We start from the raw sequence: 13810 nt of genomic DNA on the forward strand, positions 1-13810 counted from the left end.
GCAAATGATAGATGAAACAGTGCTAATGGAGATACACTACGACAAAGTTGGTTTAATAATCGCACATTCAGACTTTTTGTCAATAGCTTTCCAACTGTTGATGCAAAAGAGTTAATATCATTGACAATTATTGATTCCCTGATAATGTTATTCCAGATCTTCACTATTATAAGCCCTACAGTGGTGAGCTGCCAGACCAATCAACACTCGACCCTAAAGCTGTCTATGCTGACTTCAAACCAGGATCTCTTCCCCTTATCTGCACAATGAATCTCTCACCTGAAAAGACACTCGTGGAGTCAATTTTCGGTAAGGTACATGCTGGCAGTATCCTATCATATCAGCATCCACCACCTACACCTGATGGTTTTATCACCCATTAGGATGCACCCCATTCCCAAAAGTGCCACCAGAGGGCTACCAGATAAAGCCAACAGACTGTACATATGTGCCAATGAAGCAACCAGATGTCAAAGTGCAGGACCTGAGTGGCATTCACTGAGGAAAGAGAGGGTGACTGCTTCAAATTTTAGGGAGGTTAGCCATGTTAGAGGTCCAAGTGCTGCAGAAAACCTAGCTGAGACGATCATCCGAGGGACACGGCAAACAACACACATGAAGAGGGGACTGGATATGGAGGCAGGTGCCTTAAAGGACTATGCAACTCTCTGAACTTAAGGAAATGTGGACTGGTGATTCATCCAGATGCACCTTGGCTGGGTGCGTCACCTGATGGGCTGGTATTTGACCCGCTTGAGAGACCATAATTCTGCTTGGTTGAGATAAAATGTCCAAATGCACTAAGCTACGTTGACTGCAGGTACCTCAGAGTTGATCATGGAACATATAAATTAAAGGAAAGTAATAATAATGCTTATTATTGGCAAGTGCAGGGGTAATTGCTTATGACGGGTATGGAATGGTGTGACTTTGTTGTCTGTGCCCATGATGACATGTTTGTGCAGCTCATTTACAGAGACACTTCTTTGTTAAGCTCCCTGAAACAGAGGTGTGATATGTTTTTCTTTTTTACTTATCTCCCAAAATACCTCTCTATGCACAAGTAACTAAAGAGGCACAGTGCTGAGGAAATTAACTGATACATGATTTTACAAACGTGATTTTATTTTGTCTTGTCATCAAAATGTAATTAAAATGTTTCACAATTCTATATTTGTTGACAATTTAATTTCAAATTATTTACAGTGAATAAGGACTCAATCTAAAGTTAAATCCAAAATGATTATTTCATGTGATTATACAGTAATAAAAAACATTGGACCCACTTTATATTAAGTGGCCTTACTATGTACTTACATTTTAATTTATAATTAGTACAATGTACTTATTGTGTACATACATGTTTTTACATTTTACTTATATTTAAAAAAACGACATGTAATTACATCTGTATTTAATTTCTGTAATTACATTTATAATTACACTGTTGACCCATACTTTACACCTTAACACACCCTTAAACTTACTCATACCTCCAACCCTCTCCCTAACCTTACCCCTATCCCACCTCAATAGCAGCAAAAGTGTTTTACAATACAATATGAACACAATAAGTACATTGTACTTATTTTTTTATGTAAGTACATAGTAGTTAAGGCCACTTAATATAAAGTGGGACCGAAACATTTTTGCCCATCTAATTCTGCTTCTTCAGCATTAGCAATTGCCCAGGCTTTAAAAACTGCAGTAGGTAACTTTTGTAAAAATATATTGTTTACATATTTGTTAAACCTGTCATTATGTCCTGACAGTAGAATATGAGACAGATAATCTGTGAAAAAATCAAGCTCCTCTGGCTCCTCCCAGTGGTCCTATTGCCATTTGCAGAAATTCATCCGCTCCCGGTAAGAAACAACCAATCAGAGCTGCGGTCCGTAACTTTGTTTGTGTTCAAAATGTAGAAAAATGTTAATAATAAGCGAGTAAACCATTAATCCATTTTCCAAACCGTGTTTTTAGCTTGTCCTGAATCACTAGGGTGCACCTATAATAAGTGTTTATATTCGGACTACTTTAGATAGCTTCGGGGGTACCGCGGCGGCGTAACCCAGTACCTTTGTGATTCTTCATAGACATAAACAGAGAGAAGTATTCCGGCTACGATATTCTTCCGCAAGACGCAAGCAGTTCTGTTTATTAACCGCTAAAGCGTCAAAAGTTACCTACCGCAGCTTTAACTAAGGGCCCGTTTTGGTAGTTAACCAAGAGGCAGGCTACTGTGTACAGTTGATTGATGCTTCCTGTGAGAGAAAGAGGTATTGCTGTACTGAATATCTTGTGCTCCTTCGCCCTTCGAATGAGGCGCTCAACATGGACTCTGAGTCTTGCAATAGACTGTGTCCTCTGACCTCTGGCCCAGACAGTTGTGCTCTCTTTGACAGGAAGGTAGGTATGTGGAATAAAGTGTAACCCATATTTTATTTGATGGTACTTTAATTGCCCGTAGACACTGTTTTAAATTGCAGATTTATTAGCATCCTAGTCGTAATTCCCATTAATACAAGATTATATTAGGAGATATAATAATAAAAAGCCTAATGCCAGCGTTTACAGAATAATACACCTATCAGTGTGTAACATATTATGTTGAATTAGTGGTGAATGAGTGGAGAGGGTCTCAATGTATAAATACCTGGGAGTGGAAATTGATTCTAAATTAACTTTAAATGAACAAAACTAAGAAAATGCACCAGTGGATGTACTTCCTTAGGAAATTATATAATTTTAGATTAGAAAAACACATTCTTGTAATGTTTTATAAAAGTCTACTTCAGAGTGTTCTGTCCTTTGGCCTCATCTTTGGTAACGTGTTTGGTAACATGCATGTTAAGGACGAAAGGAAACTGCAGCACATGATTTAGATGGCCAGCAGGCTCATTGGAACTGACCAGGTGTCGGCAGCTCAGTCGTACAAAGACCAAATCCTTAATGACCCTACTCACCCTCTATATCATAAATTCATGAGAAGTAATAGGTCAACTGGTAGAATTTTACAACAGAGAATTAGAACAGAAAGGTATAATAAATCATTTGTCCCCGTAGCGATCAGATTGTATAATGATCAAACACATCGTAAGCTATCATAGTTTTAGTTACCTGTTAACATTATATATTTTTAATGTTAAATGGTGGATTGTAATTTTGTATTTGTAATTTTGTACTTGGATTGTAATTTTCATTTTTGTAGTATTATTTATTTTTGTCTTTATTGTTATATTTATAGACTGCTGTGTATTATATGTTTTGTTTTGTTTTTGAAGAATATGTTGTTATAGTGGCGTGTAATGAATGAATTACCATATGAATTTCCCGTTGTGGGACAATAAAGTTTACCTTCACCTTGACCTTATGTCCTTTTGGACTTGTCGTAGGCGAGAGGGATTGGCAAGCGCAATTTGCACAAGTGCTTACTATTGGTCAATGCTGCAGTGCATTTCTGGTCAGGTGAAATTATTATGTGAATGAATGTTCATGGAACTTCTAAGTCAGCTTACCTTGTGTAAAACCTAATGTCATCATCGGAGGCAGCAAACCGCTCCAAACAGAACTTGGTGCTGATGGTTATCTCCTCAATTAGTTTTTGCAGCCTCGCTATTTGATCTTCATTGTGGTCCACGGACAAATCCAGGGCAGCAGGATCAGCACTGGAGCAGTAGTCGTGGTCTGAATATTCCACACCCATAGAGGGGGCTTTGGTATGCAGTGTGTCTGTGTTTGGTCGCTCTACCCTTTCCCAAACTCCGGTCCTTGGGTCTGGAAAACAGAAGTTGTTCCAATGAAAAAGCAACGGGACAGTTCCATTCTTCAGATGTCTGCGGCCGGCCAGGTCTGGACTTTGGAAGTGTCAGCTACACACTCTTGTCTGATTTGTAACTGTAAAATGGTCTCGTCTCTAAAGAAAAGGACAAATCTTTTTGATGACCCGATTTCTCAGAATGAGATGATTGAATATATTTTAATTATTAACCTGTATAAAACAATTGAATCACAATACAGCACTGTAAACCAATCATTTTTTACAACCCCATGACAATCACAATAACTAGATTGTGATTGAATTTGTGATAGAATTTGTCCTGATAATATTCTATTTAATTACTGAACATTTTCTTTTTAAAAATACAAATGACAAATCTTGACCTCTAGCATTCACTACCTGAAAAAGGGCTACATCACAGTCCCCCCAAAACAGGCCTAACATAAATAGAAACAGTCAAAAATTAGTGTGTGCTGATGTGTTAAATTTGAGTAATTTTTGCAAAGCTTTCTGATAAGAAACACCATGAGGGGATTCAGGCTGATGCTTTTGCTTTGCACCCTCTTTGCTTAATTGCATTTGATCTGTGACTGAGGCATTTGATAGCACCAGGGTTGATTCTCGGAATGAACCTGCGAGCACAAGAGAGAGAGAAAACTTTCAGTAACACTTTCCATGAACCCCATATTTATAATACATTATAAATATAAAGTTATTCTTAAAGCATTAAAATGAATGCATAATGCATTATAAAACACTTATGATATGTTGTGTCATCTCATGAATAATCATAACAACAATTAAATATATGAATACTTTTTGTATTTGTGGTCATAACTTTTAACACACAAAGAATATATTAAATCTATTACATTCACTTATATATAAGGTTACATTTTATTTTGATGGTCCCCTTATAGTCTGTTAACTATAAGCAACTTTGCAACTATATGTTAACTAACTCTCATTAGAGTATTAGTAGGATTAGGTTAAGGCTAGGGTAGGTAGAATGATGATGTACTTGCAAAAGTCAGTTTGTCTGATCATCAGAACAATCAAACTGATATTACAATAAAATTTGTTAAAAACAAATGTGTCATCTCCGTTCAGTTTAAATAGTGTCTGTGCATTATCCTTTACAAGTCAATGATATCGCTGTAGATGAAGTGACCCCAACTAAGCAAGCCAGAGGCGACAGCAGCAAGGAACCAAAACTCCATCGGTGACAGAATGGAGAAAAAAACCTTGGAAGAAACCAGGCTCAGTTGGGGGGCCAGTTCTCCTCTGACCAGACGAAACCAGTAGTTCAATTCCAGGCTGCAGCAAAGGCAGATTGTGCAGAAGAATCATCTGTTTCCTGTGGTCTTGTCCTGGTGGTCCTCTGAGACGAGGTTTTTACAGGGGATCTGTATCTGGGGCTCTAGTTGTCCTGGTCTCCGCTGTCTTTCAGGGCAGTAGAGGTCCTTTCTAGGTGCTGATCCACCATCTGGTCTGGATACGTACTGGATCCGGGCGACTGCAGTGACCCTCTGATCTGGATACAGACTGGATCTGGTGGCCACGGTGACCTCGGAACAAGAGAGAAACAGACTAATATTAGCGTAGATGCCATTCTTCTAATGATGTAGCAAGTACATAGGGTGTTATGTGAAGTGTTTCCGGTTCCGGTTTACCTAATTAATGCAGCCTAAAAATCCTTTAACGGATTTGGATATTAAAGCATATTAGTATGTTATGTGTATGCCAGGTTAAAGAGATGGGTCTTTAATCTAGATTTAAATTGCTAGAGTGTGTCTGCCTCCCGAACAATGTTAGGTAGGTCATTCCAGAGTTTAGGCGCCAAATAGGAAAAGGACCTGCCGCCCGCAATTGATTTTGAAATTCTAGGTATTATCAAATTGAGTTTTGAGAACGTAGCGGACGTAGAGGAGTATAATGTAAAAGGAGCTCATTCAAATACTGAGGTGCTAAACAATTCAGGGCTTTGTAAGTAATAAGCAGTATTTTAAAATCTATACGATGTTTGATAGGGAGCCAGTGCAGCGATAACAGGACCAGGCTAATATGGTCATAATTCCTGGTTCTAGTAAGAACTCTTGCTGCTGCATTTTGGACTAGCTGTAGTTTGTTTACTAAGCGTGCAGAGCAACCACCCAATAAAGCATTACAATAATCTAACCTTGAAGTCATAAATGCATGGATTAACATTTCTGCATTTGACATTGAGAGCATAGGCCGTAATTTAGATATATTTTTGAGATGGAAAAATGCAGTTTTACAAATGCTAGAAACGTGGCTTTCTAAGGAAAGATTGCGATCAAATAGCACACCTAGGTTCTTAACTGATGACGAAGAATTGACAGAGCAACCATCAAGTCTTAGACAGTGTTCTAGGTTATTATGAGCAGAGTTTTTAGGTCCTAAAATTAACACCTCTGTTTTTTCTGAATTTAGCAGTAAGAAATTACTCGTCATCCAATTTTTTATATCGACTATGCATTCCATTAGTTTTTCAAATTGGTGTGTTTCACCGGGCCGCGAAGAAATATAGAGCTGAGTATCATTAGCATAACAGTGAAAGCTAACACCATGTTTCCTAATGATATCTCCCAAGGGTAACATATAAAGCGTGAAGAGTAGCGGCCCTAGTACTGAGCCTTGAGGTACTCCATACTGCACTTGTGATCGATATGATACATCGTCATTCACTACTACGAACTGATGGCGGTCATATAAGTACGATTTAAACCATGCTAATGCACTTCCACTGATGCCAACAAAGTGTTCAAGTCTATGCAAAAGAATGCTGTGGTCAATTGTGTCAAACGCAGCACTAAGATCCAATAAAACTAATAGAGAGATACACCCACGATCAGATGATAAGAGCAGATCATTTGTAACTCTAAGGAGAGCAGTCTCAGTACTATGATACGGTCTAAATCCTGACTGGAAATCCTCACATATACCATTTTTCTCTAAGAAGGAATATAATTGTGAGGATACCACCTTTTCTAGTATCTTGGACAGAAAATGGAGATTCAAGATTGTCCTATAATTAACTAGTTCTTTGGGGTCAAGTTGTATTTTTTTTATGAGAGGCTTAATAACAGCCAGTTTTAAAGTTTTGGTGACATATCCTAATGACAATGAGGAATTAATAATAGTCAAAAGAGGATCTATGACTTCTGGAAGCACCTCTTTTAGGAGCTTAGATGGTATAGGGTCTAACATACATGTTGTTGGTTTAGATGATTTAACAAGTTTATACAATTCTTCCTCTCCTATAGTAGAGAATGAGTGATACTGTAGCTGACGGCTGAATGGACGAAATGTTATCTCTAATAGTATCGATTTTAGAAGTAAAGTAGTTCATAAAGTCATTACTGCTGTGGTTTTGGGAAATGTCAACACTTGTTGAGGCTTTATTTTTCGTTAATTTAGCCACTGTATTGAATAAATACCTGGGGTTATGTTTGTTTTCTTCTAAAAGAGAAGACAAGTAATCATTTCTAGCAGTTTTTAATGCTTTTATGTAGGATATGTTACTTTCCCGCCAAGCAATACGAAATACCTCTAGTTTTGTTTTCCTCCAGCTGCACTCCATTTTTCGGGCTGCTCTCTTTAGGGTGCAAGTATGCTCATTTTACCATGGTGTCAAACTGTTTTCCTTAACCTTCCTTAAGCGTAAAGGAGCAACTGTATTTAAAGTGCTAGAAAAGAGAGAGTCCATAGTTTCTGTTACATCATCAAGTTGTTCTGAGATTTTGGATATGCTAAGGAATTTGGATACATCAGGAAGATTACTTAAAAAGCAGTCTTTTGTGGTAGAAGTGATGGTTCTTCGATACTTGTAACAAGAAGTAGAATTTACAATTTTGGCTATACGAAGTTTGCACAGAACTAAATAATGATCTGAGATATCATCACTTGGCTGAATAATTTCAATACTATCAACATCAATTCCATGTGACAGTATTAAATCTAGAGTATGATTTCGACAATGAGTAGGTCCTGCAACATGTTGTCTAACACCAATAGAGTTCAGAATGTCTATAAATGCTGATCCCAATGCATCTTTTTCATTATCGACATGGATATTAAAATCACCAACTATTAAAACTTTATCTGCAGCCAGAACTAACTCGGATGTAAAATCACCAAACTCTTTAATAAAGTCTGTATGGTGGCCTGGTGGCCTGTATACAGTAGCCAGTACAAACAAAACAGGGGATTTATCATTAACATTTGTTTCTCTGGATAATGTTATATGTAGCACCATTACTTCAAACGAGTTATACTTGAAGCCTGCCCTCTGAGAAATCCTGAAAACGCTGTTATAAATTGAAGCAACACCTCCACCTTTGCCTTTTAGACGTGGCAAGATATGTGACTTATAATACATTATAGGCTAACTATGAGAAATCTAATCCATTGTTACTTAAGTGGATGCAGCAATTGCATTGTGTTTTTTAAATCATCATACTCTTAAAAGCTATAACCACAAATAAATAAATATTATAATACATAAAAAAATTCTTATGAATATTAATTTGATGATACAAAATATTGTTGTGATTATTAATATGATTATTATTATTATTATTATAATGCATTGCGCATTCATTATAATTGCTTAGGAATATCCTTATAATGTATTATAAATATAGGCTTCATAGAGAGTATTACCAAACATTCAACCCAGATTAAAGAATTTGCCCCAACTGTCTTTGAGATTATTAAATACTTTGAAAAACAAGACCAGGATCCAACTGCGGATGACAGAATAAAACTATTTTTAACTCTGAGGACTAATCAGGCGGATAACAAAACCGCCAGCACTCTGTCAGGAAGAACAGCGGGGAAGCTTCACTGCATCAGCCAGACAGCGGCGAGGAAAGGTGACGAGCCTGTCGTGGAAAACACAGGGTCAATGCCGAGACAGAGGTGAGTCGAGTCGGCTGCTTAGTTGATACAGGCTTCAGCAAGAGAGAGAGACAACCCAGAAAAAATCCCCGGAGTCCTAGAAGTGCCAGGCAGACAAAAAGAGCACAAAAAACAGGAACACCAGACCGACTAGACAGGGGGGAAAATCAAAGTGAATGGAGAGGTATCATATCGTTCACAAGTGCAGTATGGAGTACCTCAAGGCTCAGTACTAGGGCCGCTACTCTTCACGCTCTATATGTTACCCTTGGGAGATATCATCAGGAAACATGGTGTTAGCTTTCACTGTTATGCTGATGATACTCAGCTCTATATTTCTTCATGGCCTGGTGAATCACACCAATTAAAAAAAAAAAACTAATGGAATGCATAGTCGATATAAAAAACTGGATGACGAGTAATTTCTTACTGCTAAATTCTGAAAAAACAGATATGTTAATTTTAGGACCTAAAAATTCTGCTTATAATAACCTAGAACACTGTCTAAGAATTGATGGTTGCTCTGTCAATTCTTCGTCATCAGTTAGGAACCTAGGTGTGCTATTTAATCGCAATCTTTCCTTAGAAAGCCCCGTTTCTAGCATTTGTAAAACTGCAGTTTTCCATCTCAAAAATATATCTAAATTATGGCCTATGCTGTCAATGTCAGTTGCAGAAATTGTAATCCATGCATTTATGACCTCAAGGTTAGATTATTGTAATGCTTTTTTGGGTGGTTGTTCTCTGTGCTTAGTAAATAAACTACAGCTAGTCCAAAATGCAGCAGCAAGAGTTCTTACTAGAACCAGGAAGTATGACCATATTAGCCTGGTCCTGTCAACACTGCACTGGCTCCCTATTAAACATCGTATAGATTTTAAAATACTGCTTATTACTTATAACGCCCTGAACGTTTTAGCACCTCAGTATTTGAATGAGCTCCTGTTACATTATAATCCTCCACGTCTGCTGCATTCTCAAAACTCAATATTGATAATACCTACAATATCAAAATCAACTAACGCCCTGAATGGTTTAGCACCTCAGTATTTGAATGAGCTCCTGTTACATTATAATCCTCCACGTCTGCTGCATTCTCAAACCTCAATATTGATAATACCTACAATATCAAAATCAACTGCGGGTGGCCGATCCTTTTCCTATTTGCCGCCTAAACTCTGGAATAACCTACCTAACATTAGGTGCATTTACATGGACACTTTTTGCTTCCATCGGATTGAATTCATACTGATTGACGAATCCGAACGTAGTGTTTACATGAACGCTGAAAACTTTTAAACATGATGAAGATGGTCAAATTTGTCTTATTTTGTTGAAATATATTTTTTTTCCATTTAGTTCTGCCCTTCGTAAGCAACAGAAGATACTTGTATGTTTCCCGGTACAAAAATTGAGTACAACATACCTTGATCTTCAAATTCCAAAAGTTTTCACCCCCCAGCTCTTAATGCATCTTGTTTCCTCCCAATGCCACAGGAGAGCACAGACCCACACTGCACTAGAGCACTTTCAAGACAGGACATCGAGCACCGAACTCCCAAGCAACCCAGCTGCTGCCCAGGATGACCACCCATGATGACGTGACGATGTACCTTCAGATGTTTGAGACCGTTGATACGAGGGAGGCGTGGCCCAAAGAAAATTCAGCCCACATCATTGCATCCCTGCTTACAGGAGAGGCCTCCTCGGAGCCCAAAATACCATACAGCGCCTTCGTGACCGTTTCCACCGGCCAGGCCTCAAGGCTGAGGTCCGTCAATTCTGCCAGGCCTGTCCAACGTGCCAGCGGACGTCGCCTCGAACCCCTCTCCCCAGCCCGATAATACCGCTACCCATCATGGAGGTGCCCTTTGAGTGGATTGGGATGGATTTGTTCGGGCCGCTGCCGAAGTCCGCCCGGGAGCACGAACACATCCTGGTCATCGTGGACTATGCCACCCGGTACCCTGAGGCTATCCCCCTCCGGAAGGCAACAACCAAGGCCATAGCTCAGGAGCTCTTCCTCCTCTTTAGCCAGGTTGGCATCCCGTCACAGATCCTGACTGACCAGATGATGCCCGGATGATGGCGGATGTTTGCAACTTATTGAAGGTACAACACCACGGTGTACCACCCCCAGACCGACGGGCTCGTCGAGCGTTTTAATCAAACCTTGAAGCAGATGCTGCGCCGAGTGGCAGCCGAAGACAAAAGGGACTGGGACCAGATGCTCGCCTACGTGCTCTTCGGCATTCGGGAAATCCCTCAGGCCTCCACTGGCTTCACTCCCTTCAAACTGCTCTTCGGCCAACAGCCCCGCGGACTGCTCGATGTGGCCCGAGAGGCCTGGGAACAACAACCGGCGGTACATTGAGCATGTGCGTGAGATGAGGGAATGGATTGATAGAGTGATGCCCATTGTCCGGGAACATATGGTGAGAGCACAACCAGCGCAGCAACGGCATTAAAACCGGGCGGCCCAACCACGGGAGTTCCAGCGGGGAGACCACGTCCTGGTCCTTGTGCCCACAGCTGCCTGCAAGTTCCTGGCTGCCTGGCAAGGCCCTTATACAGTCACGGAAAAAGTCGGCCCCGTTACGTACCATGTGCGGCAGCCCGGTAGAAAAAGAGAGGACCAGCTATATCACATTAATCTGTTGAAGCGTTGGGTGGGGACCGTGTCCCAGCTCTCTACCTATGCCAGCTCCACTCCCATAGTTGTCGATATGGATCCCCAACTTTCCACCGCCCAGAAGTTGGAGCTGCAGCACCTGGTCTGTCAGTTTCTGGATGTGTTCTCCCCCCAGACTGGGTGGACCCACGTACTGGAGCACGATGTCCGCACACCACAGGGAACCATCGTCTGGCAGCGGCCCTCTTGTGTCCCAGAGGCTCAGCGACATGCAATCAAGGAGGAGGTACAGGAGATGCTGAGGTTAGGGGTGATCGAACCATCTCACAGCCCATGGTCCAGCCCCATCATCATGGTCCCGAAGCCCAATGGCTCCCTCTGCTTCTGTAACGACTTCCGCCGCCTGAATGAGGTCTCCGAGTTTGATTGATCCCATGCCCTCTGTCAATGAGCTGCTGGACCTGTTGAGAAGGGCACGGTTCATATCCACTCTCGACCTCACTAAGGGCTACTGGCAAGTCCCACTGACGAAACAGGTGAAACCTAAGACAGCCTTCTCCACCCCAAGCGGCCACTGGCAGTACCGGGTCCTTCCCTTCCGCCTCCATGGGGCCCCAGCCACCTTCCAACGGGTCATGGATGTCCTCCTTCTGCCGCACCAGGTCTATGCGGCGGCTTACCTTGATGACATCGTGATCCATATAGAGACCTGGGAGGACCATCTGTAGCGGCTGCGGAGGGTGCTCACGGAGCTGCGCAGGGCCGGCTTGACCGCCAACCCCTGGAAGTGTCATCTGGCCCTAGCCGAAACCAAGTATTTGGGATGTCAGGTGGGCCTGATCCGACCTCAGGAGAAGAAGGTGGCAGCTATCCTCTCTGCGCCGCGGCCCACCTCCAAAAAACAGGTACGGGCCTTTTTGGCCTGACCGGGAAGGGGCAGTCGGAGAAAGTTGAGTGGAACCCCGGAACAGAAGCCACATTTCTCAAGATCAAGGCTGCCCTGACGACGGAACCGGTCCTCCGTACCCCCGACTTTAAACGCCCCTTCTTGCTGCCAAGACGGTGGGGAACACCCGGTGATGTTCATCACCGAAAGCTGAACCCAGCAGAACAGCGGTACGCCACCGTAGGGAGGGAAGCATTGGCCATCAAGTGGGCAGTCCTGGAGCTCAGTTATTACCTCCTCGGCCGCCACTTCACCCTCCTCACGGACCAGGTGCTCCAGGACTTTAACTTCACCCTACAACATCGGGCGGGGACGGCCAACGCCAACGCCGACAGACTCTCCTGCCTGTAGTCAGCTTTCGCAGGTCTGTCAGGCTCCACTCCACACCCTCCCCTGACCTCCCCACTGTTCCAGAGGTATAGGACAACACTTGGGGGGAGGGGAGTGTGACACGTGTCCCGAGCGCTCATCAGCGTCGCCCTGGCAACGGCGCAGACACACCTGCACCTACTCATCACGGGCTGAGCGGCCACACCTGCGTGTCATCAGCCGCTGCACATATAAACCCCGCAAGCGGGCACAGAGGTGAGAGATGTCTCCACGAGAATCGGCTAACATTGTTGTTTCCTAGACAGAAGCGTGTGACCGCCAGCCCCAACACCACAGGAGAGCATGGACCCACACTGCACTAGAGCACTTTCAAGACAGGACGCCGAGCACCCAACACCCAAACCACCTCACAGCACCACCAGTTCTCTCACGGATACATTTAATAAATCCACCCTTTGGGGAACTTTTGGGGAACCCTCCCTCTTGTGTCGTGTCCTACTTCACCCCGCCACAATATACATATATATATATATATATATATATATATATATATATATATATATATATATATATATATATATATATATATATATATATATATATATAAACAATAGAAACATACAAAACAAACATTCTTCAAACATTTCAGGGGGTTGCAAGGAAAAATACGTCTTAAAGGAAAGAGATTCTGCATGGGATTGATTATCTTTGGATAAGTGTTTTAAAGCAGTTTAAAGAGGGTGTACTGTTATTCTTACTTGTGTCTATTTTTGTTATATATATATATATATATATATATATATATATATATATATATATATATATATATATATATATATATATATTATAATTGTTTTTTTTTAATAATGTTTATTACAAACTCTTGTGGAGACAACAGCATAAGAAAAACAGGCAAGGCATCAACAAAATGCAGATTTGACAATGAATACAAAAATAAAATGAATAAAAATAAATAAAATAAGGAATTGTTCTCAAAATAAATAATAAGAAACTTCTACAGTTTGTTTAGAATATATTACAAGGTCCAAGGAGGATGATAACATATGGAATTCATTTTTAAAAACAGTTTACATTTGTCAATTGTTTTTTCCATTTATATTTGTGAATGTGGTATTTACCCACAATGATGATAAGGTTAATCAAAAGTGAAAGATCCCTCGTCAGTTTAGAATTATAAATA

Source organism: Carassius gibelio, chromosome A2 (genome assembly GCF_023724105.1).
Source record: "Carassius gibelio isolate Cgi1373 ecotype wild population from Czech Republic chromosome A2, carGib1.2-hapl.c, whole genome shotgun sequence".
Classification (NCBI taxonomy): Eukaryota; Metazoa; Chordata; class Actinopteri; order Cypriniformes; family Cyprinidae; genus Carassius; species Carassius gibelio.